Here is a 26,968-nt window from a genome sequence, read left to right as displayed (position 1 = left end):
CATCTATTTACAGTGTCTCCCCAGCTGGTGTGAACCCCCCCAGCTCCATTGAAGAGAATGGGGCCAGATCCCATTCTCTAGTTACATCGGCAGAGCTCCAGTGAAATCAGTAGAGCGGAGCCCCAGTTGGTGTAAAGCAGCATCGCTCCACTGAAGCGAATGGGATTGCTGCTGATTTCCACCAGCTGAGGATCTGGCCCATCATACTAGCTGAATTGCACTCTGTAATGGTCTCTGCTCAGTGACCAAACTCCCACAAACACCAGGTGCACACAGAAGCTGGGCACGCTACGCAGCTGCTGCAGGGGGCACGCTGGCTGTTGTGCACAGGGCCATGGAATGTAAACAGTTCAGCGACACGGCTGAGACACGTCCAAGGCAAATGAAGAGTCACATCTGGCCTCTGCAGGAGCCTTTCAACACAGGAGTTTGTATTAAGTCTTGATTCGTGTTCACTCATGGGCTGGCATCGAAAGAAAATTAAGTCACACTTAGGAAGGAGCAGACATGTGACATTCCTCCCCACTAACCCCAACGCTGAACTTCCTGGCATTTGGGAGCCTTCTGACATTCTTTTCAGTTGTTTGTGCTTTGAATCGGGATTTTCAAAGCTGCTTACGAGCTTCGGGTGCCCGAGTCCCATTCGTTTCGACCTTTGGCTAAAACACCCACCTAAGCAACCAGCTGGCAATTGGTTTGTAGAAAAGTCTATAAACCTACCCAGAATTTATAAGGATTCATTATTGACAATATCAGGCATCAGAGGGGAGCAATGCTTTTTGAATATAATTCAAGGAAAACCCCTTTGAAAAAAACAATTTTTACTTCTACGGGGAGGGGGAAAACCCTTGTTTGCTTTAAAAGAAACAATGAAAAAAAGAAAAATCACAAAACACAAACACCACAAACCAGAAAGTTGAATTACAGCATATGGGGTCTGGAGCCTCCGGCCAGGCTCCAGGCCTCCTCCAACTCCCTATTCCTCCCTTTGCAACCAAACTTCGCCAGCTTGCTCTGCTCTGCAGCAGTCCTCATAAAGGACCTTTGATGCTCATTTGCATCAAGCCACAGGCATCCTCTCTATTGTGAGAATCAAAACACACACACACACACACACACACACACACAGGATAAGATTGTAAAACACAAACCACCAATTTATCAAAACATCGGGCACCTCAGAATTAAAAAATAAATGAGCAGTCAGTGCACACCAGTTTTTAAGAGGCGATCACATGCACTTCAAGAAGCCCCACTTTAAAGTCTGTGTGGAGAGCGAGGCGACCAGGTGGGTGGGGAAGGGAAGGATGTTATGAAGAACATTTAGTGATTCACCCTCTCAAGCACCCAAGTGCCTACCTCTGATTGCAATACACATTTAGACACAAGCAGCTTGATGCAACATTCGTCACTGTGCAGTGATCTGCATCGACTACCCCAGAAATGAATGAGCCAATTGGTGACTGCAGAATTCATTAGGAAATGTGCTGCCTGAATATGTTTTGCTATAGAAGGTACTTTATTATAGGAGGGTCACAGGAACAAAAAGGGTTTAAAAAGGAGAAATAGATTTGATGCCTTGTCTAACTCAATAGAGGATCCCTGTCTCCTTGGGGTATTAAAGGAGTTTCATCTCATAACTGCAATCCATTTTATACTCTCCCCTCCCCCCGAACTAATTTTACTGCTGATTTGTATGCAACTGTTCGCTTTATTTCTTTTTCCAAAATACAGTGAAACCAATTTTCTACCAGGCTTTTCTAGTGAGCCCCAGCCTAAAACTAGCTACTTCCAGACTCCGACGTTCCAATGCAGAGACTGACTTGGGGCCCAAATTCAAGTTCTCTGCCCTGTGTTAAAAGGGCTTTGCCCAGGAGATTGAGTTGTACGTACACAGCCCCAGTGCAGCCACTCCTACAGCCTTGTGCTCTCCTTAAGAGTAAGGGAAACGCCCAGTGGCCACAAATAGTTTTGGACTGACTCAGTATGCTCCCCTAGTTTGATCTAGCCCACGTCCCAGCTTACACCATCTGTATTACTCATGCAACCAAAATTCCATGAGAGTTGAAGTCAATTAGCGTTTTGGGGCACAAATTCCTAAGATAAGGCCCAGGTAAGTTTATGAGCTCATGCTCTATATGTCAGCATCATATCTATATTAGATCAAATGCAGCATTATATCTACTCTCGCTCCACACACAGGCACGGCACAGTTTTCTCTGCAAACATTCAGGGGTGAACGACAGGAGCTGGTTATGGGCCTCTCACATATCTGGGCGAGGAAAATGGCTTTGCTCAGTGGAATACATCCAAAATAAAACCCAAACCCTATTTTTCTGAGCAGTTTCCTAATTTAAAATCATGTCTGCAGAATATAGGAGTGTACATATGATAAATTAACTCCCTCCTCCCCCATGTAATGTGATGTACTCAGACTTCCAGCAGCTGAGAATCTGGCCCAATTGTATTTTTTGAATGCGGAAAACAGCTAAGGTGGTCTCTTTGTACATTCATCACACGGTGATATTTTTAGACACATACCTCTTCTGATCTCAGCGATGTCTGGACAGTGGGAAAGTAATCATTGTGCTGGGGAGCCCACAGCTTGCATTGTATGATGCAACCGAACGCAATGTGGCTCTCTCTCATCTGGACAAGCTGAAAAAGAAAAGGCCTGGAGTGAAAAATCTATTTTCAAATCATGTGTTCACTTTTAAAGGGGCCGGATGCTGTAACTCTGTGCGGTGGAACCTAGACGTTCGATCAGTACTCCAATAGCACCGAGAGGTCTCACCCAAGATCAGGGTCTCACGGTGCTAGCCTAGACTACATACAAACATGTAGCGAGAGATCATCCCTCCCCTGAGGAGCTCACAATCGAAATCGACAAGACAGACACAGGGTGGGAAGGGAAGCGGAGAGAGAGGAAGAGACTTGCCCAAGTCCACCCAGCAGGGCAGAGTCAGGAATAGAACTCAGGGCTCGAGTCCCGGTCAGGTGCCTCCAATATCACGGTGACTAGCACTACTCTACTTCGCTTGGATGGCTACGCTCCGCAAAGGAGGGCGAGTGTCATTATTCCCGTGTTAAGTTGAGGCAACCCACTGTACCGTGTTCCTCCCAGTGAACCAGCAGAGTAGAAAAAGGAAATATAAATTAGAACATTGGGGTGAGATTGGCGCCCTAAGAACACCTGTGATAGGTGGCATGGCAGAGAGACCTGTACTTCAGGCAGGCTGAGCACAAGAGCCCATGTACTGTTTGCCATTCCAGACGTCAGTTCTCCTGGATTCGCCTTCTTCCCACAGAGCCTGCAGCAGCTCCATTACATTTTAAAAATGAATTTTTTAATTTATTAAATATGCAAACACCACAATCTGTCTGGTAGCTCCAACTTCATTTACTGCAGGTCATTTGAGAACCAAGGTGACCTCTGAGGCAAAGACACCAAGGGCCACCCTCACGAGGGCTGGAGAGAAAAGCGTATAATAAAACCCCGCTAAGCCCTCAGTAGTGTGGACTGCCTCATGCAGGGGAAGACTGCCAGCTTCTTTTAAGAAAGCCTTTTCCCAATAACTTCCCTTGGGTCCTTCTGGAGATTCTCTGGTTCCAATAGCCTTTGCGGTGACACCAGAATGGCCCTTCTGCAAGGTTTCATTGGTCTGGCAGAGAAAATTTTGGTCATTGCAGCTACAAGGAGAATTGACCAGAGTGTTGCAGCTGGTTGGCGTCAGTACAAACACCTCACGACAGGAACGTACCGACCCCGCAGAGCATCGGCCTTTGAGAGCAGACCCTCAAAACAAGGACCTCAACCCCACGGGTAGACATGCCCCAACACTAATGAGACCAAAGTAGTCAATCCACGACAAGGGCTTAATTTCCAATGGCCCAACAGACACGAGCGTGTGCGAGATGGAGAGGGGAGCAGCTACGGAGCTAGCTGGCTTCACCTCAGGTTCGTCATAGTGGCCAAAGAATCCGGAGAGACGGCCAAGGATGTGTCACCCTCACAATTGCTGGTACCACTGAGCGCGATCAACCTCAAATGCCTCCACGGTGATCTGGGCAGCTAACTCACTCAGGTGTTTTTGGAATTCCCACGAGGCGCCTATCTGCATCTGTAGGGGCCTAAAGACCTTTGTAAATTTGACCCTAGGGCCTAACCCTATTTTCAAAAGTGAAAATGGGCTTTAGGAGCCTTTGAAAATTTTATACCTAAGGCCTACCCACCACACCATTGAGAGAATGCCTCTCCCATCTCTCATGCGGGTTTCTGTTCAGCACAGAGCTGGTCTGGCAGCATTACTGCCTGCTTTATTAGCGGAGAGACCAAATCAAGCGGAGGGAAGAGGGCAGGAGACATCAGAGATGGCCTCACTCCAAAGTCTGGAGTCCTGAGGGATAGAGAGACAAGAACTGCCCAGCATTGGGCTGAAGACGCTCCCTGCTAGGTTGACCACATGTCCCGATTTTATAGGGACAGTCCCGATTCGTGTGTCTTTTTTCTTATATAGGCTCCTATGACCCCCCACCTCCTGTCCTGATTTTTCACATTTGCTCCCTGGTCACCCTACTCCCTGCTAGTGAGACAGATACTCTCCACCCTCTCTTTGGGTTTATTTTCAGTGTGGTTCACTTTGGAACGCTCCCATCTTGGCTAACTCTGTGACCTATTGTTACAAGCAGTGTTTATAAATAATTTTCAAATAGCCCTTAAAGGACGTGAAGCGTCTTGAACACAAAAGGGCATTCACCCACGAAAGCTTATGCTCCAATACATCTGTTAGGTCTTAAAGGTGCCACAGGACTCTCTGTTGCTTTTTCCAGATCCAGGCTAACACAACTAACCCTCTGATCTGTGACCTATTGTGAGTGAGAACGGGGGGGGAAACAGGAGAGCCGAGGTGGGACCAAGAGCCCTTCCGCTTTGGTGCAATCCGATTGGCGCTTCTGCCTGCTTGTCACCTGATTAGAACAACCGGCCCCTCAGCTCTAGAGTGGCATATCCGGAAGCGTCCAATCGGAATGTCCCGCCACTCCAGAGACAGAAGCAAGTATCCCAAATCCTGTCCCTGCCTTATTTAGGTCTGCTCCAGAAAGCCCTTTTGTGTTCAAAACGCTTCACGTCCTTTAAGGGCTATTTGAAAATTATTTATAAACACTGCTTGTAACAAGCCCAACCACTCAATTTAATATTCCCCTTAATGAAGGCTCCATTCCTTTCTTCTTCTCTTTCCCCCTAAGGAGCAAATAATAATGTTTGTTCATGGAAAAATACATTGTAAGGGATCATTGCCATGCAATCATATGCACATCTGTTCTTAACAGGTTTCAGCTGAAACTACTGAAAATATACATAGGTCTACTTATGTGGAACAACTTAAATATGATAAGATTACAATTTGGAGGATAACAATGTGTTTAGCTATGGAAAAAGTAAGCCCCTTTCTAAACGCTCTTTCCACACACAATCATAACTTTTTACCACATATGTTGTCAAGGGGACAACATTTGTTGAGGATTAAGAAAGAACCCAGCATTGCAAGATTAGTGGCAAACAAACTCAAGATGTTCTAACATCTTCCCCACGAGCATTTAACTCCTGCATTACTATGTAATTACGAGTGATAGCCAGCCCTACCACTCCCCAGCCATTAAGAATGAGCAAAGAAAAGGCTCTAAAAAGCCCAATTTGGTGCTGCCGCCACAATGTGGTTGGGATCGGGGGTGGGTGGAGGGGGAAGACTTTCCTCTTCCAGCGTGATTCCCCCCAATTCTGCACTAACATTCGCTTTGGGATTCACAAACAGTACTTGGCACTGGACAATAAGGCGGCGCACCAGGAAGCAGCAGTATTAAAAATGTGCCATCAGAGAGCATCAGCTAAAATTAGCATCTGACAAGTCCTCTAAGGAAACGTGACATTGTCAGTGGGTTTCTCATTTCCCACTACACCCTGCTGGGGTATTCACCTGTTTTATTAAATCAAAAATGTCCCTAATTTAACAAGCTGCACAGTGGAAAACAATAGCAAACGACAGTTTCATTATAGCTGGATTTGTGGAGCAAAGCGATTATGGTGTAGCTTGTACTTTCATTCACTCTTTTTTTACATTAACTTGTTAAGGCGATTGTATGTTTTCAAGGCAACTATGCAAGCAAATTTTAAGTCGCTACCCAGTACTCTCCTTAATATATGAAATGCCATGTCCTAAATTTCTTTGTAGGAAAACTTTTGAGATGCACAATGTCGGAGAGCCCACTCACACAGGCACTGTTTGGAAAAGAAGGCAAGTAACTAGGTGTCTTGGGAACTCTGACCTCCAAGCTCCTGAATGGTCATTTGCCAGAGTTCGACCATGCTGGGGAGACATGGTCTTTCAGGCGTGCAATCATTAGTGCTGAAAGGAAGCTCTGGTGGCTCACCTTTCCCATCGCCCGGCATTGTGCCACAATTTATTTCCTTATCCTGAAGCCGTCCCTGATAGATGGGGCCTGTCAAATTCACGGCCTCCTCATGCAGCCTCTTCCATTCGACTCACTCATCTAATGACTAGGAGGATTTCCCCATATCTCTAATCCTAAAGGTTTGCTGCTGCATTTTAGGTCCAGTTTTTCCTTCTGGTTCTGCCTTTGTTGACTAATAAGGCTAACTGCTCCCTGGTCTCTCAGTCACAGCACCTTCTGTACTGATAGGCAGTTACTGTGTCTCCTTGCTGTGTTCTTTTTTCTGCACTCAACACGGTGAGCTCCGAGGGCGCAGTTCTCATTTCCATGGCTCAGTGCAGGCATGGAGGGTGCGGAGCGGGCTGCTAGCCACTGGATAAGCTTTTGTTCCACTGCCAATGGCCCTTACTACCCAGAGCACAGCACGGCTATCTCCAGGTCACCTTCCCCCTTAGCCACACCCCCAAAATCCATCCAATGCTAAGTCATTGTAGCCATCATGGTCCCAGGGTATTAGAGAGAAAAGATGGGTGAGTCATACCTTTTGTTGGACTGACTTCTGTTGACGAGACATTGGCCCAAGAAAAGATAAGACATGACCTCACCCACTTTGCCTTTCCATTGCTAAGGGCTGTCATGGGGCAAGGGTGTGTCATAAAGCCAACTCTCTCAAATCTGCATCATCCAGGAAACTCCCCACACTGAGATCTTCCCTGGGTGAGAAGACTGACTGATTGCCGCAGGCTGTCAGAAAGCCACAGGGTGAGGGAGCATCTACCACAAAATCTTTCTGCACAACAACTTTTGCTTTGCAACTTCTTCCATGATTTTGTGAAATTCTCCATTTCTGGATTCTATTGCAGACCTGCAAGCATAGTACTCCCGGCCAGGTCTGAGTAGTGCCAACCAGAGAAGGGGAGTAGTAACTGTTCACGATTATCCTTAACTTGCATTAAAGCATTTGCTTTATATTGTGCCTAACTGCAAAAATAGCCCCAGTGCTTCCCAGTAAAACAAATACAAAGAAAGACCTTCTAAAATGACTTCTGCTTTGGAGTGCCTCCATTTTTGGCTGTCCATCATGAGTGGATTTGGAGACACTAGGGGAATGGACAGTAGCAGGTGACATGTCACTTGGATAAACAGAAGGTGAAATATATTGGCTGAAATACTGGAGTCCAAGATTTCCTATTCCAGATGGATTCTGCAAATTGAGAGCTTTTTTGGAAAAAAGGCTTGAGTCCTTGTGGACAGATTTCAGTAGTTACTAACACAAACACAATGCTCAAGTGCATTAGGGAAAAAAAGGTAAAATAGAATACATAAACTAAGATAGTGACATGTTGTACATTGAAGATGGCTTCTCGCTTATCTGGTTCCAGATTTGATTATTTCATGTTAAGAAAGCTGTTGCCGAGATCGAAATAGCCCAGCGAAGGGCAACGAGGATCATCAGAAGTGTGTTGGGAATTATGTATATTAGGAGAGATGAAAATAGCTAGGATTATTTAACATAAAAAGGAGAACTGGAGAGAGATACGATGAAGGGATTCCAAGCAATAAAGGGTAGAATGACAATTGATCAGTTCATTCCCTTTTTGTCCTGTCTCTAAGTATGAAAAACATGCAACTTGATGAAATTAAAAAGTAGTAAAAATCAGGCCAGTATAAAGGAAACACTTTACCCGGAGTAGAATAACCCTGTAGGATTCATTGCTGCTGGCGATGACCGGACACCCGCTGCAGATGAGCTTACAAAAGGACCCCCACATTACTTCATGCCCACTAGGTCGAGCTGTGCAAGCTCTGACAACAAGGAGAACAAAATCTCCTTCTCAATCAAAAAGGAACATCTCACCCTCTTCCCCCATCACGTCCACAATTACAGCATTATTAGTATTTACCATTTATAGGGCGGTAGCTTCAAACCAGATCCAGCCCTTATTGTGTAGGGTGCTGTACAAACATATGATAAACAACAGCCCCCGCCCCAAAGAGCTTACAATAGTGTCTGAACAGATGAGTTCCCATGGTCCTCTCCAGGGTGTACACAGCACAGAGCCCAGAAGGACAAAGGCCTGGTCTGGGATAGTAAATCTTTTCTTCTTGTTATTGACTGGATGGTCGCGCCGTAGCTAGCTTGGTTCACTTTGTGGCAGTATCTGTACCTCGCAACACGCTGTATAACAACAAGCCGTGATGTTCTGCTCTCACTCAGGGTCAATCTGAAACTCCCCAGCAAGCCCAGGGGAAGTCCCCAGGATTACAGCTCCCTGCCCTCAGCAGTCCTCTAAGTCCCTTTCAAAGCAACGAGAGGCCCCTGATCCACGCCACGTCACTCTCCCTTCCTTCAAAGGCTCTTTGCCCCACACCCCCTCTCAGAGAGTGCTGCCCATGGTGTCGTCCTGCCATGGCTCTGCCCTACCACTCGCCCAGCCCCGGCCTGGGGGGGGTCAGGGGTCTGAGCACGAGCTCAGATCCCTTCGGGACCGTTTCTTGTGCTGGTTCGGGGCTACATTTCCCTCCGGACTTCTGCTGGCTCCATTAATAGCCTCGACTTGGCCGTCTCCTTGGTAGATTTATGGGACGCTGCGATCAGTGAAATGGGCACCAAGAATGGACATTTCCTTCTTCTAGAGCTCAGACTTTATGCATTCAACTCCTTCACTTTTTTTTTTTTTTTTTTTTAAAACAGGCCGAATATTTACACAAATGTTTGAGGTCATTAAGAAGGGCAGTTTTCAAATGCTTCATGCCCATTTGCAGTCTGAGCACGGTCTCCTGGCCAGTGCCTCGTTCCTTAACCCTTACAACACTGGCATTTTCCACACTGCAACTCCCACGGCCGCACAGGACAGTTTACATTGCCTGTCGTCCGCCCGCCCGCCACTGGGGTTAATAAGAGAAGCCTATGACCAGAGTCACGGCAGGATATATTTAACGTACAGTAAGCAAAACAAGCAAAAAACCAAAACAAACAGAGCTATATAAACAGACCACAGATGAGAGCAGAGTGGAATTTGGCATAATTCACTACAGTAAAGGGAGAAAATAGATCGAGTTTCACAAAGTATCATTCTGATTTTGGTTTGGCCTTGATTTAAGAATCGGCTCTGGGGAAGCTGGCACTGAATTCTAGTGACGGTCCTTTGTTTCCAACTCCCAACGGTCGGTTAATCTCCCTCCCAGCAGGGGGAGACAGACTGGACGTCGAATAAATATAGCTCAAGAAATCATTTGGAACGAGGGTTTGATCTGGCTGCCTGGATGAATCCACGCTCCGTAGCTGTGGAGTCACAGCCTGGGTCAGCGGTGGTGCACAGAGAGGCGTCAAGCCAGCAGGAATCCCGGGGGGAAGGGGAGGGGAGAGGATCCCCATTGACACCGGCTGGGGAGCACCCACCAGACAGCAGTCCCTAGGCTGCCTGCCCCGTGGCCAGTGCAGGAGGAGGCTTGGCCCAGAACAGAGAAAAGCCAGGGTAAGACTCAGGTTTACAGCTGCATCTGAGGCCCAGGAAATGGAAGTTGCTTCCCAGCCAGCCGAGGAGGTACTCGGACAAGACCCCCAGCGTGAGAGAGTCCAGCTGCCCGAAGCTGCCCTGGCCCAAGGCAGTGGCCTGTACAGTTCTCTTCCCACGTGAGATTGGCTGGCGAATGGAGAGTCTCTCCTCCGTCAAAGGGCATTGGCAAGGAGTGTGCCTCCCCCCGCTCGCTCACACACTCGTTGACGCTGCTTGTCGGCTCTTCTGCACTGGGACGGTGCGACTCGCACGGAGCCCTGCGTGGACGAGCAAGTAGAGGGACTGCTCCTGTGATCCCCGCGTGGGCAGGCTGCCCCGGGGTAGGGAGGATCCTTGCACACAGCCTGCTGGTCCACACAGGCGGATAACATTTGGGCCCTAGGTTTGTACAGAGCCTGACACCATGCCCACTCGGGGCCCCCACGTGCTACCGGAGCACACCAGCAGCAACAACAGCGGGTCAGCGGCTGCACCAGGTTGAAGATTTGAGGGTCTCTGGCTACCAGCCACCCTGCGTCCCCGAGAACACCCCACTTCCACAGCCCACCTCCTTGCAACGGGAGCCATTCCTCCCCTGGAGAAGGGGTGGAGATGTGCCTTATGCTGCTTACTGCGCTGCTGAAGCCGAGGGGAGTGCAGTGCACGGAATCTGGGTGCCAGGACGGCTCCTCTCCAGTTGTGCATTGTCCCATCGGGGCGTTCCTGGCTTATCTAGGCCCTAAGGGCGTCCTGCCCATTCCGACAGCTTCGGCCAGTGATTCCTGATGGTTTAGGGCAGGGGACAGCCCTTCATCAGCCAGGGATCACATGGGGATTGGCTCTCGCTTGGCGTTTCAGACCCTGCGTCTCTGGTAGATCTGTCTGCGTGACAGAGAGACATCACTCTGTCGGTATGAATCTCAGCAAATGGGCATCTCCCAAAGCCTGGATAACTGAGGCTACGGGACAGACCTGGGCTCACAGTCAGGTTTCTGTCTTCATTCCCTGGCCTCCTATTCACGGACCCCAGGTGGAGCTGCACCTGCGCAGAGCACAGCTGAATGCAGCACCCAGGGTACAAAAGCCAGGGCTCGGCTGCAGGTTCTAATCCAGGGAAATTGCTGCCCCGAGGGGCTGTCTGGCTGGCTGAACACGAGATCTGAACTGCCCAGCTTGTTTGGACTTGGCACTCCTTTCGGGAAGCGCCGTTCTTCGTCACTGCAGCAAGGGAACACGTTTAGCTGCTCCAAAGCAAACTCCCTTAGCTGTGCTCATTAGTAGTTTCTCCATGTGCAAAGGTGCAGCTAAGTCTCCCACGAGCAGCTGGTTAGCACAGGAGAGCAAGGGGCCGAGAAGGGTGCTCCCCTACTGTGCAGGGGCTGGTCAGCAGAGGCAGGGCTAACAGGGCTTCTTGCCACCTCCTGTCCACTTGCCACTCCTACACAGAGTCCCCAAGTGGCCCTTTTCTCTGACCACACACAGCAGAAAAGTTCCCTTTCCTCCTGCGTGTTCACACACAAAGCCCGAGAGTCCATTTCCAGGCCCCGGCTGATCCCGGCTGTGAGAACCCAGACTGCTGCTGACACGCCCCACGACCTTGTAAAATGTTGTGAAACAAGTCAAGTAAGGATACAGCAGACTTGCTGATGCTGACCAGAACTCCTTGGGCAATGTGCCAAAAGCCACCTAGCTTAGTTCTCTATTAAAAGTTTTCTGCCTGCCTTGTAATTGGCTCTACCTTGCAGTCATTGACACGGTATAACACCACATTTCTCCTCTGGATATAAATGGGATCCCTATTATTTTCGGTGATCGGAACACATGGTTCATCTCAAGAGGATAGCTCGTGGCTCAGGGGAGGAGCATTCAAAGTTTATTCAGCTTACGCAGATCTTAATAGCCACTTCAGAGTCCCAGCTCTCCGAGAGTACAAACAACATGATCTTACTCAGCAGAAAGTATCCAGATCATGTGAAGTAGGATGCTGTTTAGACAGTGCCCAAAGCTACAGCTGGATGTGAAACTGTTACGACAGGACTCAAATTTGTCCTTTTAATGTTTAAATCCCCATTCTCTTTTAAACAATTAAAATCTAAAAATACCCCACAACTTTGTTTTGTTTTCATGTTGCAACAACATGTGTGATGTGTCCAACTTGACTTGCACGTTCTAAGATAATGTGTACATTTCAGTGTGTTTTAAAATGATTGTAGTTAGGTGCTGATGACCAGGAATCAGGATGTAATTTACCAACAAAGCTAGGCCTTGTAAAAGGGGGAAGATATTATTGCTGGTCAGACTTTGTCCATTAAAACGTGTTACAGTGGAACAGGGATTTTGGCAAAATGGATACCGCTGCAGGAAACATCGGTTTTCAATTTATAGTGTTTTCCTCAAAAATGTGAAAACAGAAAATTTTGCAGTTCACAGCCACTGAAAACGGAAGATTTTTGGCCATACTCCCCAAACATTATGATTTTTGGTGGAAATTTTGCCCTTTTCAGTTTCTGAAAAACATTTTTAGTTTGGGGATTCTCAGTGTTTTAACAGGAAAAAACCCACAATTTGAAAAAATAAAAAAAAGTCAAATTTTCTGGGGGGAAAACCATTTCCTGCCCAGCTCTAGAAATTCTATCCAACAGGGAAGGGGGGCATAGGGTGGGGGGGTGCATGGAGCTCTAAGGGAAGTGGCAGAGCTCCAATGTACGTTGTAAGCAGTACCTATGTAGCTGCTGCCCCACTATAACATAACCCTTGATCACTCGGTTGCAGAACCAGTTTTGATAATTGGTACAACTTGCTATGGAGGAAACCAGAACCTGGAAGAAATATTTTCTCCCTTTCACATCCAAATTCCAAAATTAATGGACCTTCTCAAACTCCCCCCTTCCCCAACAGTGTATTTAACGTTTCTATGCAGTAAGGACTGCCCTAATAATGAGGATAAAAGTTATGGCCACTCTCCCACTCTGCAGCATCTGAATCTCCGAGCAGCCCCGTGGATTTCAGTGAGACTCCACTCACAGTAAGGTACAATTCAGCAGGAGTAACAGAGTAGACTCTAGCCCAGTGAATTCCAGTCTGCGTGACTTTGGGATACCATGCCCAGCTCCATGGGCTGCAGAAAACATCCGCTCAACATTAGAGTTCAAGCCATCACAGAGTGGTTTTAACGTTGCATTTTATTCTGAATCTAAGGTATATATGGAGAAGGCTGGGGATGGTCATAACTAAACAAATTCAAATAGATTCATAGATTCCCAGGCCAGAAGGGACCACTGTGATCACCTAGTCTGACCTCCTGGATAACACAGACCAGAAACCTGCCCCAAAGCAATCCCTAGAGCAGATATTTTAGAGAAATATCTAAATCTTGATTTTAAGATTGTCAGTGATGGAGAATCCACCACGGCCCTTGGTAAATTGTTCCAATGGTAAATTATTCTCACCTGTTTCCTGTCTGAATTTGTCTAGCTTCAACTTCCAGCCATTGGATCGTGTTAGATCTTTCTCTACTACACTGAAGAGCCCATGATTAAATACATGTTCCCCGCACTGATACTTCTAGACTGTAACCATCACCCCTTAACCTTCTCAAGCTAAATAGATTGAGCTTTTTGAGTCTGTCATTATAATAAAGCAGCATTATAATAATGTACACATTATCTTAGAACAATTAAAAGATTAGAACAATTAAAAGATCTTTTCTAATCTTTTAATTGTTCTCATGGCTCGTCTCTGACCCCTCTCCACTTTATCAACACCCTTCTTGAATTGTGGCCACCAGAACAGCACACAGGATTCCAGCAGCAGTCACACCAGTGCCAAAGACAGAAGTAAAATAACTTCTTTACTCCTACTCGAGATTCCCGTTTGTGCATCCCAGGATTGCATTAGCCTGTTTGCCACAGCATCACATCGGGAGCTCACATTCAGCTAATTATCTACCACGACCCCCAGGGTTTTTTTCCAGAGCTACTGCTTCCCAGGATAAAGCCCCTCGATCCTGTAAGCATGGCTACATTCTTTGTTCCCAGATATGTACATTTACATTTAGCGATATTAAAACACATATTGTTTGCTTTCACTCACTTTCCCAAGTAATCCTGATTCACAGTGACCTGTGACCTGTCCGCCTCTTCTGATTCACCACTCCCCCAATTTTTGTGCCCTCTGCAAACTTTATCAATGATGAGTTTAAGTTTCCTTCCAGGGCATTGATAAAGACGTTAAGTAGCATAGGGCCAAGACCCAGTACTTGCAGGACTTCACTGGAAACACATCGACTCAATAACAATACACTACATTTTGAGACGTGGGGCCAACACGGCTACAACAACCCTGATTATTACGTTTTGAGACCTATCAGTTACTCACTTTCTAATCCTTTAAAGTGTGCCATATTAATATTATATTGCTCTAGTCTTTTTTAATCAAACTGTCATGTTGTATCAAGTCAAATGCCTTACAAAAGTCTAAGTCTATTATGCCAACACTGTTACCAAACTTGTAATCTCATCCAAACAAATCAAGTTAATTTGACAAGATCTATTTTTCATAAATCCATGATGATCTGCATTAATTACATTATTCTCCTTTAGTTCTTTATGAATCGAGTCCTGTATTAGCTGCTCCTTTATCTTGCCTGGGATTGATGTCAGGCTGACAGGCCTATAATTACCCGAGTCATCCCGTTTACCCTTGTACCACATTGACACGGCATTGGCTTTTTCCCCAGTATTTTGGAACTTCCCCAGTGCACCACGACTTACTGAAAAGCAACATTAACGGTCCAGCAAGCTCCTCGGCCAGCTCTTTAAAAACTCTTTGGATGCCAGTATCCAGACCCGCTGATTTGAAAATAGCTGACTTTAGTCTCTGATCTTTAGTATCCTCTGGAGATACTAGTGGAATGGAAGGAGTGTTACCACCATATGATGAGACAACATCATCTGTTCCCCCCCAAATACAGAGCAGAAATCTTACATGATCGAACAGAAGTACATGATCATTGTATTAATAGTACATGATCATTGCCATTCTAAAAGGCATCCATGCAGTTCCCAGTAGGCTAAAGGAGACTTTCCAAAGGAGGCAAAAGGCCCAGATCCTATATTTAGGTACCTCACCCCCACTGATCCCTTGTATACCTCTGAGGATCTGGGCCAAATTTCATAGAGCTCCTACTAGCTCTGCCTGGGGGGTCTCCCTCTTGGCTCGTCTAACAGGCTGCATAGGAAGCATTAAACGTTGAACAGGGAAGGAGCCATGGAGATATAATTTGCCTGTCCATGCAGAGAATAAATGCTAGCTTCTCTGCCTAGGACTGCCATTTATGGTCCACCAGGGTCCCATGTTGGATCTCAGCAGCACTCACACAGTACAGTTCCAGTTTTTGGATGGGGTCCCAACTAATTGAATACATATGGTGCCTGGCCACTCATTGGCAGAGAACACATTTCCTCCAGAAATCCCGCCTGGGCTATACCCAAAGCCCTTCAGTTCTGCAGCCAGGGGACTGACCTCCAAACCCACCCCAGACAGCAGAATTGTGCTCCTGAAGCCAGGAAAAAAAAACCTCTCTCTCGCACTGTCCCCGAGGGCTGTGAAGAAAAACTTGGAAACCTGAACCAAGCACAACCGACAGCCTAACCAGGTCTGTAAGGTGCAGATCGCACCGTGTAACTTAACAGACAATTTAACGGTCACTTTTAAACATTGCTACTGTTAACTACTGCTCCACTGATGATTTCAACAGGCGCTTCTAGCTAATGTCTATCTCCACAAAGCCAAACCCTGTCTCCTAGCAGTACCAAAAACCCCAGCTGTCCCCTGCCCAGCTGCCAGAAGCCACCAGCTTTGCTCTGACAGCTTCTGTGCCAATCCCAAAACCTGCAGCACCTTGAAAACCACCATTTCCGAAAAGCATTTGCTTTGCTCTTTGGACATACTGGTTCTAAGCACGGTGTGCGCTCGTGTCTCTCTGAAAGTGCCCATCACAAAGATCTCGGGCTCCAACCCGCTTTAATGTAAGTTCAGTAAGAACTGCAATATTTAAGCCAACCCACAAGAGTGAAATCACACAGCGTAGTAAGACACTGACAACTCACAAAACACCACTCAACCGGAGTAAAGCGTGGCACAATTAGACTCTAAGAGACTATGAAAGAGATCAAGACAAAGACGGGTCAGGCAAAGGAGAGGATGAGGGGAGTTTAAACTGGCTCAAAAAGGCTGTCCAAAAAGACAAGGGAAGCAAAGAGCCAGCTCTTGTCTGCAGCTGGCCTCCTGCCACGCCAAACTCCAGCCCCATGAGATCAAGGCTCTGTGATTAAAAAACGTACCAGATGCAGTGTTCTCCCCCCTCAAAAAGCTTCTCTTTACACCTTTTTGCAACAGGAACACCTTCTCCTTATCACAGGCCATTCTACAGGAAGCTTAAGATTCTCAGGATTGGTCCCTTTCAAAACTTCTTTACCTGTTCACAGAATGCCTGGCCACTCAGCTGCCGTTCGCTCCAGCATACAGAATCGCTGAATGGGAAAATGAAATGATCCGCACAGATGATTCAGCTGTGACTTTCTGAACAGAACCAAACCCCTCGAACTATTGGCCCTGATCCTGGGGAATGTTGTGGCAGGCTTCAGGTTTTGGTTCTACACTAGGTCCACCGGTTCACCCGAAACGTGGCAAGGTCATGACCCAGGGAAGATTGTTGCCATGTCCCAGTCAGGTACAGAGAAGGAAGCAGAATGAAAAGGAGACCCTTTGTTCCACCCACTGATTGACAAAGCCCAGTGCCGGCAAAGCTCTCGGCTCACTTGTTCGAAGGAGGGCTTTGCTGATCCTCAAAGGCCTCACTGGCCACTAGCAGCTAGCAGGCTAAAGTCCTGTCCACACTGAAGTGCGGGGGAGTTTTGCCAATGACATCAACGGAGCCAGGATTTCACCCCTAGTCGCTATTTGTTTGTTTCCCGTTTTATTTCTAATTTCACAGATTAACATACCAACAACCGAGATCTCAAGACAAAGAAGTCCTGTCCGTTGGAAATGCTGCTGTTTGGCTATTTGTGTCTGTCTGTGGTGTCTGAAACCACGCCTGGAACAGAAAGGTAGAACCACCTCTGGGATCATACAGCCTCAGAGAAGATGGACAGTAGATGGTGCTGGGATCTCCCAGGAGCCTTAGGGAGTTGAGGCCCCAGGTCCAGCTGAATTTCACTTCACTCCCTCGGGATCCTGTGAAATACGTCTGGTCTGTGAAAGACCTCACCCCATCTTTTAACCACTTTCCGTGTCCTCCGCCACCCCCACCAGTCCATTGGCCCCCTGACAGCAGGCTAAAGCAGAGAGGGAAAGGCTGAGAGGAGTCCCTCGAGGTGACCCATCTCCACCAGGGAACCAAGGTGTGTGAGACTTTGCCCTGGCACTGCCCATGCTGCTCCTGTCTGGTGGGGACATTAGTGCGGGGGGGGGGGGGCGTCACCTTGCTGCCTGGGAAACCGAGAACTCCTGCCAAGACACCTGGTCTCCAGGATCCAGCAGGTGCCAGGGCTGGGGAGGGAAAGGTACAGTCTTCTCCCCCACCCTCCCCTCCATGCTCTCAGCGGAGGGGATGTGGGGCCTCAAGAGGCTGTGCACACTGCACCTGCTGGGTAATGTCACAATCTGGACTAATGGACAGTCGTGTCCCTTCACTTCTCCAACCTGGGGTGCCTTTTCCACTGCTTCACTCTGAGAGCAGCCACTCCTGGCCCGTCTACATCCAGCCTCCAGCATCTAAATCACTCCCAGTTCTACTGCGAGAGTGCTACAGACAGCCACCCCGAATTGCACTGCAGGGCAACACCAGCAAATTCCCAGTCCCAGACTTCCCCCAGACACGTGCGTCTTGTCCTGCCCAGCCCTCTCCTGGACAACAAAAGCTCATATAAAAGTCCATCATTTTATTAACAGAAAATGACAAGTACAAATCCTGTGATCCAAAAGGAGCTTCAGTCCAAACACTTCAGTCCAAACACACGGGTCTAGATAAAATAAGTTTATTAACAACAGAAGGATAGATTTGAAGTGACTACAAGTAATGAGGCATAAAAGTCAGAATTGGTTACAAGAAAATGAAAGTAAGTCACAAGTAATGCCTAGAGTGACTTCAAAGCAAAGGTCTCTCTCACCAGGTCCACCAGCTGTCTTACTGGCAGAATCTTTCAGTCAGGATCCCTCCTCCCATCCAAAACTGTTTCCGTTGTTCTTCAAGTGCTGTCAATGCCGTGAGTAGATGGGAGGGAAGAATAATCTTTCTTACAGCTCTTTTGCTTCTTTGAGAATCATCTGCAGCTGAGGTTCAGGAGAGGGAAAGTCTGAGTGGCTGGGAACCGCCCGCTGTTTCTTTGTCTACAAGATGTAGATTTTCACCCACATCATGTTTCTTTGTCAAGATGTAGATTTTTCACCCACATCATGTTTCCTGCCAAAAAATGGCCACTTAACCAGGTGATGGTCTCTTTGATTTTGCTGACACTTGGCTGAGGCGTTGGCTAGCTTTTTGTCTCTGGGGAACAGGTTTGTGGCTGCTTCCCCCAGACTTGGAACATGCCTGGTAATACCATACAGAGGAATCCTATAACTTTACATGCAATGTTGCCACACATATAAATCGCTGATCATTATTGTCCTGGTAAAATGTGTTTTTTCAAATGATACCTCACAAGGCACACTTTGTAAAAAATTTATCATAGTCTTGTGAAAGGGTGAATATAGGGGTACAGATGGTCACAGATCTGAGAGACAGAGCAACTCGGTGATTTGCCCAAGGTCACCCAAGAAATGTATGGCACAGCTAAAAACTGAATGTAGATTTCCAGAGCCTGAGTCAAGTGCTTCAACCACAAGACCATCCCCCTGCAATCAGCATCCCCTAACCCAGCAACCACCACCACCCTGAACAACAGCCCGAGCACTCTCCCACCCAGCACAAGTTCTCACCACCACCCTGTCCCACAATCCTTTACAGGATATGGTCTCCAATTCAGTTCCTCTGGTGCCTTTCACCTGTGCTAACAAATTCTTGCTGCCCTGACTGGGCAGTGCCATGGGGAAGCAGGCACCACGTGTTTCCCAATTGGCACATTTATCTTCCTTCACTCAAAGGCTGTCCCAGGAGGGTCAGGAAAGGATCTAGCTCTCTCTCCCCACCCCCAGGAGAGCACCATTCTGGGGCACGCAGCAGGGTTTGTGAGGTTCCCAGCTGTTATGCAATGGGAGGAAGAGGAAGTTTTCAGCCAAGTTCCTGACCCCTGCTCGGAAATTTGGAAGACCCGAGTGTGCATCAGATTTGCCGACACCAAAGAGAGGAAATAAAAGTGCAGCGTAACTAGAGAGAGGCCCATGGTGCCAGAGTGGAATCCGGAGCCCACACGTGCTTGGTCATTGCTTCAGACTCAGTGAACCCAATAGCATGCTTTTCCAGCTGGGAGGCCAGGAAAAAAGAGAGATCACTTCCCCCAAAATACAACCCTCCCCTCGCCCCCCCAAATAATGATCTGCCAGATCAGTCACCTCCACATCACCGAGAGGTTTGGAACAAAGAGGCCTATTGCATTTGATGTGGTGATAAAGTGCATGCAGCTTGTGGCCATCCATTTAGCATTTTATTTTGCGAACTGAATGACATCATGCTGCCCCAAGGACAATTCCGCCAGCAGAACTCCAATTTGTCTCATTGCACAATGAAGTTTTAAACACTTCTTCCCCTATGCCCCGCACCTCCACTCCAGTTAATAAAAATGATTAATTTGAGTGTTTTAATCATTTTTGCTGATCCCAGACAGAACTGAGCGAGGTAGTTTCTGAAAGCCCTGCTAATCCACTTCAGTCGTAACATCGGTGCTGATGCATTGTCGTGCTGTATTATATTCATTCCAGAGCTCTTCGGAGGAAAATTAGTGGGCTGGCATGTTAATCTCATTGAACTCGAGGGACTGTAGTTTGATTCCTGGAGCTGCCAAATGGGTTAGGAATGACTGATTCGAACAGTGTTCTTTCCAGAGTTTCTCCATTTTAAGAAGTCAGGCCGAAGGACTGTGAACCTCGGGCAAACACGGGGAATGTTTTTTGGCATTTTGACCCAATTTGGATTCTAGCCCACGTCGCTGTGGAGAAACGCCAGGGCTTTAAATCCATGAAGTCCTTCTTCTGTGAGTATTAGGATTTCCTGCCAAGGCATAAAACAACATGTAGTCAAGAAAAGATTATCTTTTCAAAAGTGAACTTGGAGGCAGAGAAACTTGGGTTTGAGACTGAAAGGCAATCTACACTCTGCAGAGAGGGCGGGGCTCACAGCTTGTTTTGATCTACACTTTAGGTGACTTTTAAACATAAATTTGTGTTTTCATGGGGCGGGGGGGGGGGGGGAAGTTTTACATAAATGCAGAATAGAAGCCCATGAACCAGAAACCACACACTGGTCCTTACAACATAGCGGTTCTTTTCCTTTGATAACAGACTGGATACTTATTGCAGTAAAGCGAAAGCCATGCTATTTCGTTACATCTCCCAAACGCCAAGGCACCCAATCACGCCTTATTCATTTATTTGTATTGTGGTTAGCACCTGCAGTGCCCGAGGTACTGTCTACCATGAACAGGAAGAGACAGGCCCTGACAGAAAGACCCACAATCTAAAAAAGAGACAAGTAGCTGGTGGAAGGGGAAGGGAAAAAGACAAAGTACAATCATCCTGATTGGTGCCCACAGCAAGGAGAGCTGTCTTTCAGATCTCTAGCTTCAACCTCTTCTAGAACGTTTGGTTTTCCAACGATCCACTTGAGAGAGTGGGGACTAGAACGGGGAGGTTTCTGGACCGTTTGGATGGAAACCCAGTGTCTGGATGTCTGGGAGCCCACTCCATGGGTGCTCGATGTCTCGGAACTCAGGCCTGGGTGTTCCAAGCTGCGCATCTAAAACGAGGGGACCCTTGAAAATGTTGGCCATAATGTCTTAACGTTTGCATGAGCACCCAGATGGATTTTAAGTTCTGCTGCTGTCCTGCTCTAGGCTTCCTGCTGCCCATGTCAAGGGGGTGCTTTCTCTGGGTAGAGAACTCTGGACTACAGGGTAGAGAGTAAATTCCCAATCTCTTTGCAGCTCCAGAATTCCAGTCTGCGAAGAGAGGGGGATAATGCAGCGGAGAAAGGAAAATTACCCAACCGCCAGGAAGGCTGCCCCGGCACTATCAGGCAACAGCCACTTTGGGTGCCAACGTGCACACTGCCAGCCTGGAGCCTCTTGGGCACAGCTGGGGCCCCCATGACATCTAAGCCTTGTGATCTTAGCAGAGAGCTCTGACTAATGGCCCGGCGGGTGCTCCGAATTCAGTAGAACCCCTCAGCTGCGAAAAGCCTGGCTCAGAGGCCTGGTGGGCGTGGAATTGGAGCACGAATTGCTTTGGGTGCTGCTCAGTTGTGTTTTCAAGAACTTCTCCGGAGGTTTGAGCCCAGTGAGGGGAAGAGCAGTGACTCCAGCACCCGAGTCAGGGTCAAACCTTGCAGTCAACATTGCAGGTTCCCACGCTCCATGCTGCCTAGCTGGGAGTCCATTCGCACTGCATCCCTCTTGAACTGAGGGGGTCTGCGAGCAGACCTGCCACGCCAGGATCGAGGAATCCCTCTCAAGGCTCGGAGACTCTCGGCCCAGAAAGCAGAGGGGTAGCTTTCAGTCTGATGGGAGCAACGCCTGACGGCCACCTGCGTTCTGGGGAAAGCAGCCAGGGACGCACCAGGGCCTGCGGATTTGAAGCTGCCTGGCTTCGAAAGGCGAGAAGGGAGCCTACTGCACTGGGATTAGCTGAGCCCAGAACATGGCGGAGAGGCAGGTTCTCTCTGGACTCAGGCGCAGTGAGCGTAGTGCATTCGGGTAGCTCTCCAGCAGCTATCCCTCAAAACATCCTCCCTGGCCTTTCCTCACAGCGCATTCTGCGGCTCTCGTCAGCCGGGTGGGGGTGAGCTTCCTTGAGACCCGCCCGAGCTGTGATATGAAACTGTCACTATGGTTCACTAAGTAAATGCCACAGTCCCAGATGCTGCAACTGCATCTGACATGCTCAACTCTAAGCAGCCTTTGGCTGCAAAGGGCTTGAGTTTTTATTTTCGGTAAAGTCTGCAGCCTGCTTTGTGGATAAAGATCCCTAGGCTGCGGCGTTACTGTCCACTGGCCTAGGACTTTAGCCACTGATGGACAGATTATCGCTGAACTACTCCGACATTTCCCCTTCTCAAAGCCAAGCTCAGCTCTGCGACTCGACCCTCCCTGCTGGCTCAGGGATTAAATCAGGACTGGAATGGAAGTCGGCTGCATCTTACCGGGGGCCATCTCTTGGGTCGGTGTCTGTACAGCCCCCAGCTGATCTAGGACTGGGGTTCCCAGGCACTCTGGCAATACAAATACTAACCAGTAACAAGGGCTAACCTGAGTGGTGCTGATCGGCCCAGCTGTCCCACGTCAAGTTGCTGACCCCCAGAAGCACACAAGCTACTGATACTGCAGCGAGCGCGTCACAGGAGAAAGCCCAGAAGAGAGTGAGCGTCTGGAACCGTGCAAGACAGCAGGTGAAAGTGTTACGCACACCACTGAACTCGCTTCTGCAAGCCTTGCTGGTTTTTATTTTCATAACGTTGACTCATTCTTTCCTACAGAAGCCACTTCATCCCATGAAACGTGTTCACACGCACACACAAACCTCACCAGTTCAAACAGTCACTGGCTTCATGCTGGCCAGGCTGGCGGGGGGGAACCTGAAGCAAAGGGGAATGCTTGCAGTGGATACCTGGGATGGCCTGCCACCTTCCAGCTCCCAGTTCTGGGGGAGAAATGTTGTAAGCTGGGCTCTGGCAAAGCCAACGTTCTGGGCGTGCTTGTCCAGTAGTCACCCATCAAATCTTTTCTGCTGCCTTAGTGAACTCAGTAACGTTCCCTCGGGACGAGGCAGTACATACAGGAGCAGTAACTGCGGAATATGGTTATTTAGCCATCCGAGGCAAACCGTGAACACTCCTATTGACACCCACTGTCTATGCAGGGAGTTCTGCACTGAATACAGGCAACGGTCTCAGCGGGACGGGGGAGGGAGAGGGGTCTCAGCTGCTCACTCTGAACGGGAGCCTGTGGGTCTCGGAGGGAACATGCACATAGCCCCAGCCTCCAGTGCCTTTCAAGACTACCACCATGAGCCTACAGCCTGGGATGAGAAGCGGGCTTCCCAGCTCCACTCCTTTGGCCCCATGGAACTTTCTGCCCTTTGGGTAAAGTTCATCTGTTCAGGGGGCAGCCCCTGAGGGTGGAACGATCATCCCAAATCTCACCCCTTTCCGCTCCAAGGGCCAGGTGACCTTTGCTAAGACAGACTCAGCAGAGCATGGACATTCAAAACCACTCACACACCAAAGCCCTACCCAAGCAAAACACGGCACTACACGTAATTCTCCCCTGGGGAGAGGATGAGAGAGAGAGGAAACCATACGTGATAGGTGTTAGTCAGTCGCTTAATACACAACTGGCAGGTGCTCAGATACTACAATGTTGGGGGCAGATCAAGAACCTGTAGAGAATAAAAAGAATAGAACAAGTGGGTATCTATGCCCAGGATACTATTATAATGGGAAAACACCCCCATAAAACTCTAATAGCACATTTTGAGGGGACCCATCCCAGGAAGGGGAGAGATCTGAGGCACTGTCTGCCAGCCGGCGTAGTTTAGAGCAGCCCTTTGACGGCTCTAGGAACAGCTGGGCAGAGAGTGAGGGGAGCAATAACCGCTCTGCTCTGTAGAGCGCAACTCGGCCACAGCAGCCTCTGATCTGTGGTCTTTTGAGTTAATCTGAGCACTAACCGTCTGATACGACCCTATGAGGAAAACCAGCCTTGAATCGCTCAAGGACTCCAAGAGTGACTTGGTCAAGCTTTTCTAGAACAAAAATTCACCTTTAGACTGGGAAAAGGCATGGAAAACCTTAGCCAAAAAGATGCGGTTGAGCACATTAGAATAACTGGGAAAGGCAGTTAGCATCGAACTGGAGCTCAGTCTTAGCTACGAGTGTGCAGTGCTTGGATGTGCTACAGTACAGCCAGTATCATTGTCGGCGCTTGGCATGCAGTTCTTCTCATATTTTAGATGAGCTGCTTCAATGAATGACTGGAAAGAAAATCTTGGGAGTAAAGGGAAAAGCTGGGACTACGTGGCACACTGGGTTAGTTTCTTTCCGCTGCTGACCAGTTGGGTTCAAATCTTGTTTAGGTTCCGCGCGATCACGAGTTTACTAGCCTCGCTGGAGTCCCCGGTGAACACTACTTCATGTTATAAAAATCCCCATTCATCCTGCCTGGAAATCTTTGTGCCGGAGGGTTACAAGACCAACAAAGGTGCTGTACATCTCCAGATGTGCACTGCAACTGCCTTTTGCAAATCATGTTTAAGATCTGGCTTCACCATTGATGACTGATCAAAATTTAGTGCTGTTTTAATACCTTGTATTACAGCTCTGTGCACAGTGGATGAGCCTTTTACAACTGTAACATATGTTGGAGATTAGCAAAACTAGTTTGGCATGGCAGAAAGATAAAAATATAGAGCACATACCAAATTCACTCTCTGACCCATATCAGCTTCCAGATAACTCATATGCAATGTGCTTACGGTTCAGATTATTGCATTGTTGTTGGTAATTCACAGTTGCTGTATAGCTAATAAACAAACAAGCTGGTTCCTGTTACACATATGCCTCTTGCAACAACTGTAAATCTGTGATCCGATATGTCACTAATATGCACATGAAAAACGCATGTCTCTCTAATAGCAAGGAGCACTTTCCCTAGAGGAAAAAAGCCTCTTCCAGAAAGGTGTACAGTTCACTCTCCTCTGGAATGATTCTTACTGGGTCATATTTACTTAGGACTCAGAAAAGGCCGGATGGGAAGGATAGTCTAGTGCAGGGGTTGGCAACCTCTGCCACGCAGCTCGCCAGGGAAAGCCCCTGGCGGGCCGGGCCAGTTTGTTTACCTGCCACGTCGGCAGGTTCGGCCGATCACGGCCCCCAATGGCCGCAGTTCGCCACTCCAGGCCAATGGGGATGGTGGGAAGCTGCGGCCAGCACATCCCTCAGCCCGCACTGCTTCCCACAGCTCCCATTGGCCCGGAGCGGTGAACCACAGCCAGTGAGGGCCGCAATCAGCCAAATGTACCAAAGCGGCAGGTAAACAAACCGGCCCCGCCCGCCAGGGTGCTTACCCTGGCGAGCCGCGTGCCAAAGGTTGCCGACCCCTGGTCTAGTGGCTAGAACATTGAACTAGGATGCAGGAAACCTGCATTGAATTCCCAACTCAGCCACAGACTTCCTATGTGGCCTTAGGCAAATCATGTAATCTTCCCTTTGCCTCAGTTCCTCTACCTGCAAAAGGAGAATAATACCTCGTGATGGGGTTGTGAGGATAAACCAAGATGAGTGATTGTGAGGTGCTCAGACATGACGCGTTGAGGGTTAAATAGGCCCCTCCTGAGTACTCTATCTGTCTGAGCTCAAAGAGAAGTGTAACTCTTGGAAACATTGTTGAGGAACATGCAGCAAGATTGGGAGGTGGCTTCATATGAGCAACAAAGGAGAGAGAGAAATCAAAGCTGATCCCACGTGACGGGGCTGCGAAGATGGAGGGTTTGTGAACAGTAACAGAACGGGGGAGTGGGAAAGATTCCAGAGGACTTGTTTTGGTTTGGTGAGGCTGGATTTGACCACAGCCCATGCAAGAAGCGATGTCAGACAGATGGGCTGAAATGGGAACTTGGGCAGAGACAAACTGGGGAGGGAGATCTGTGATCGCACATGAAGACATGTCAGCAGTTGAGATGTACACTTGAGTGAGAGTGATGAAATGCAGCAAGAACCAAGCCCACAGTTACCAATAATACAGACCTACCTTTAAGTGCAATGTTCCATCTGTGAAAGGTACAATACTGTAGCTGGTTAACCAACTAACCACATGGCCCTCCTATGCCTGAATTAGCTGTAGAATGTTTTGGAGCCACACGAAATGAAATGAATAGCAATCGTTTGCTTTGCTTGCAGCAAACTAGCTTAGGCCAGTCAGACTCTGGTGTATCTGCAACATCCCTTTCATTTGACTCTGTTGCCTTGTATATTTTATGGTGAAACTTGCTTAGGTGGTTACAGAACTAGAAAAATAAAAGTTGTTGAATAGTGAGGTTGGCAAGTCGAGATCATTAATCAGACCCACGCCTTGCTTACCAAGTAAGTCGTGTCTAGGGTATTCAAGCTTGAAGCTGAAATTGCAGCCGTCAGCAATTTGAGTAGGTGTAGCTGGGCTGACGGTCATAGAGTTATGGCTGTTTACTCAACAGTGGATAGGAGTTTTTAGGAGGAAAAAAAGATTTTCCCATTTCAAAAACACTATGTCAACCCAAAGTGATAAAGCCACTAATTTTTCTCTTGTGAACCATTTTTAATGGTCAGCTTTAACTGTTACTGAAGCCAGTTAAAAATGCAAGATGGGCACAGATCTGTACTGTCTGTAGCACAATTATTGACACGTGACTGATCAGCATGCTCTAAGAGCCATAAAAGGAGGGTTAACAAGGTCCTGATTCAACAAAGCACATAAGCGCATGCTTAATTTTAAGCGGGTAAGTAATCCCGTCCCTATTCAGCAAAGCACTTAAGCATGTACTTAGTCCCAGTGATTTCAATGGATTTGCTTCCCAGTGGGATTCACAATCAGTCCCCGAATGAGGAAAAGCAGTCCCGGACAGTTCCTGACAAACCCAGTTGTGACGGGTTCGGTCAGAGAGATCCCCTTGGGACTGTCACCTGATGTGCTGAAAATACCTCTGAGCCTGTTTTCTTTGCCAGCTTGGGACTCCAGAACCCTGTCTTGTTGAGCCAGACACACTAGCCTGCTGCAACGCAGGCCCAGGTCTGAACCACGCCCCCAAAGCTGCAGACTTAACTGAAAACA

General features: G+C 48.0%; 2 long non-coding RNA genes across 4 annotated transcripts in view; both read right to left on the bottom strand.

Annotated features, from left to right (window-relative positions):
• Window positions 1-26,968, bottom strand: part of LOC112059388 (uncharacterized) — a 166,003-nt gene that overhangs the window by 76,655 nt on the left and 62,380 nt on the right. For all 3 annotated transcript variants that reach the window (XR_010600005.1, XR_010600004.1, XR_010600003.1), the window contains exon 2: window positions 2,542-2,658. This is a non-coding gene — a long non-coding RNA (uncharacterized LOC112059388). The remainder of the gene's footprint in view (window positions 1-2,541; window positions 2,659-26,968) is intronic.
• Window positions 17,977-26,968, bottom strand: part of LOC135982585 (uncharacterized) — a 34,283-nt gene continuing 25,291 nt past the window's right edge. The window contains exon 3 of the long non-coding RNA XR_010600006.1: window positions 17,977-20,163. This is a non-coding gene — a long non-coding RNA (uncharacterized LOC135982585). The remainder of the gene's footprint in view (window positions 20,164-26,968) is intronic.

The sequence above is a fragment of the Chrysemys picta genome, chromosome 3 (assembly GCF_011386835.1).
Source record: "Chrysemys picta bellii isolate R12L10 chromosome 3, ASM1138683v2, whole genome shotgun sequence".
In the NCBI taxonomy this organism is placed as follows: domain Eukaryota; kingdom Metazoa; phylum Chordata; order Testudines; family Emydidae; genus Chrysemys; species Chrysemys picta.
This window is presented reverse-complemented; position numbering and strand designations above follow the sequence as displayed.